This window comes from Nuphar pumila, chromosome 16, assembly GCF_984573655.1.
Source record: "Nuphar pumila chromosome 16, dmNupPumi1.hap1.1, whole genome shotgun sequence".
Taxonomy (NCBI): domain Eukaryota; kingdom Viridiplantae; phylum Streptophyta; class Magnoliopsida; order Nymphaeales; family Nymphaeaceae; genus Nuphar; species Nuphar pumila.
The window spans coordinates 75,097,531-75,100,865 of NC_143264.1; positions in this window are offsets into that span (position 1 = coordinate 75,097,531).

Genomic DNA, 3,335 nt, shown 5'->3' on the forward strand with positions numbered 1-3,335 from the left:
ATAGAACAAACACGTTTTCTTTCAAAAAATGATTGATTTTGGATTTTATATTCATGATAGGTGTTGGATTTTTGTATTTACAACATGTTAAATATTTGTATGAATGAATTTGAAATGTTCTTAATATATTTAGAAAAAGTTGGATGGCTTTTTTGAAGTTCTCTTTTGAAATCTTGAAATTTCTTTGTTGATTTTTGAAAGATATAATATGTTCTCTGTTATTTTAATTCAACTAGTTGGTTCTCCCAAACCACAAACCCATAAATTTTGCAATTTGACAGGGATGTTAAATACATGTGTAAGTAATCTCATACCAAATTTTAGACAGAGAGTTGTGGTTTGAGAGTTATGTCATTTGTAAGTCGATATAAAAATTCTATATTGACTGTGAGTCTGCGGAGACAGAGTATTTTTATAAAAAACATCTCTGTAAATGTTGAGGATCTATAGCTAAAATTTTAAGGTGTATTAGTCAAGATATGTAAAAACACATGGTTAAAATTTTAGAGTGTGATTCATGACATTTTGAAAAAAAGAACAGAGGAGTTGGTCTAGAATCTGTAATTTTTTAGAAACATGTACTATCTAGTAATATAAATAATACATATTTCAAAAAAATTTGCTCTCAATTAAAATCAAATTAAAATTTCAAATTTTGATGGGTTTGAATTTGACATATCAAGTCACCTATAGTAAAAATCCTAACATCTAATTCTTTCTGTATGATTTATAACTAACTTTATTTTAAGAGACAAATTTGGACAAGTCTGTACGGTGATAAAAAATTAGTCTGTGTTACAAAAATTTAATTCTCTATTCTGTAATGAGTTAATGTCTGGATTTTTGCGTGTATGCATGTAACATATGTAAGTGCCATCACTTAAAATCTAAGAGCTTAAGTAGTTTTGTATGATTCATAACATATTTTCTAACGACAGGTAAATTTTTACATTAATAGTCTTGAGAGTGAATTGTTTTTGCTTTGAATCCATATAATGGTTTCAGAAGTGAACCAGATGGACTTTGTGGCATGTTGTTGAGCAACATGTGGGCCTATTGAGGTAGTGTGCTGGTGCAATCTTTTGTGAAAATTATATTGAATGCAAAGTTTAAATTTTGTCATGATGCATATGATGAACAACACATATTTGCACATATTGGCACATGATTGGTACATTGTTGTGTCTGAGCAGAGAGATCACCCAATTGGGTGATGCATGAGATGATATGCATGTTTGAGCTTGATAGAGCTCTTGTGACATGAGTGCATGCTATGAATATTGTGAATCCAAAATCGTTCTTTGTGAAAAAAATGCATGAAAATGTAAGATATCAAAGATATCCAAACAATGTGCTAATTTTTATTTTTTTGTTGCCCTCTAAGAAGGTGGAATCCTTGAATGACTGTTGTGGAGGACGAGGTGGGATTGAACTCCATAAAATATTTCTTAAGAGCACGATATTGGAGCTCATTGTCCGCGACCACGATAGTAGGGGATATTTTCCACCATTGAAACTGAAGAATCGTGTGATTTTGAGCTTCAATTGTTAAGCGTTATTAGTATACCAAGAAGTAGCCGCCTAGGGTGTTGTATCTCGATGTCACCTCAAGGAACAAGTGCATACCAAGTTAATAAAATACAATTACGTGTGAAAATAAAATACCCCTGAGGATTGCTTTGTGCTTCGGTTTTTGCCTGTGAACAGTATCCACAGTTAGGTCAGGAGGAAATTTAAATTGATTGCAAGTAACATGCGTGTGCATTCAAAAGTAAGTATCAATAAGAAAGATAAAAGTTACAGCATACATTATGCAATGGTTTATGTATCTTGTATGATTACAAGTATATTTGAATTGTTTTACGTACCTTCATATTTTCTAAAGTTGATATTTATTATATTTATATTTTATGCTATAATGGATTATAGGGTGTTCTTTTTTTTAAGTAGATGAGTTAAATAAAAAAATTATGAACTTAATTAAAAGTTTATTAATTTTTCATTAAGAGTTTGAACTATTTCATTTCGACAATGGTTTGAAATGGATGATTGGTTTGATGGTGGAATGTGGGTTCCAAAACTGTGATGTTTCCCGAATCCTTAGGATGCATTTTCATTTTGATATAAAGACTTCTATTTTTTTTATGATATTCAAGATCATTTTTGGGATCGTTACACAGGTTTATAGTCACAAACTCAAGGCACGTTTGATTGGCCCCAAATGATAATCTATCTCACACAACAGTGAGAGAACAATTTTCATTTGCCCTCATTTTCCATGTGCAAGCAAACGTGAGATGGAGTCCTTCACATGAATTAAAATCACATTTCAGGCCATACTACTCGCTTCTTGTGTAATTTGAAATCATATTTGTCCATCTTGTGATTTTGAATCACAAGCGATGCAATCACATGAGATGCAACCCACGTGATTTAGAATCACATGAGATGCAAGGAAACGTCCCCTCAGTCACAAATTTGGGACTCTTAGGGGGTGTTTGTTTCAAGCCCTTTCTTATGAAAGAGGCCCTCTTTCACAGGAAATAGGGCATCTTTACAATAAAGGGTGAAAAAATGTCCAGGAGAAATATATGCTGGGACCTACATAATAAATGCAAAAAACAACAGAGATTTCCCATTAAAATGGGTTCATACCTCCCCCGAGGAAGTAATTTCCCTCCAAAGTGGCTCCTTCAAAGGAAAGAAACTTCCCTTTAGTGGGAATGTAACAAACACCCCTTTAAGAAAAAAATTATGGCAAAAAAAAACTGGCATCTTGAACCACACATGGAACACTACGCATGCATGTTGGTCTTTTAGGAAGAAGAAGAAAAATTAATGCCGCGGAGCAAGCAATTAGGGGCACTGCTGTTTGCTTGCAGTAATGTGGAAAGCGGGGCGGGGGGGGGGGGGGGGGTGTATTCCAATGTTCCAGTGAAGATGCTGTTTGAGTTGGAGTCAATGTAGAAGACTTAAAAAACCTTCTTTTGGAGATAACATTGTGGAGCATAGAGATCTGATGATGCAGACAGAGTGAATGAGATGATAAAGAGATGGGAGCTTGTAGCAAGCTGCAATGGAATGTATATCTCATCATCATCAACCATCAGATCCCTGACTGTCATACATGAACTTTTGATGGTACTCTATGAAGACGTGAAGGATCAGACTGAGACTCATCAGACTCACCAAGACAAGCAAATGGCACCATTCAAAAATTTTAAGCAAGAAGGTGCAAAGGAATGACTGCAACTCAAGCCAGCTCAAGGGACTTGTCCACGATGCTCTGCCAATGGTGAATCCAACTGATGAACAGAACTCCAGCATTGTGTTCA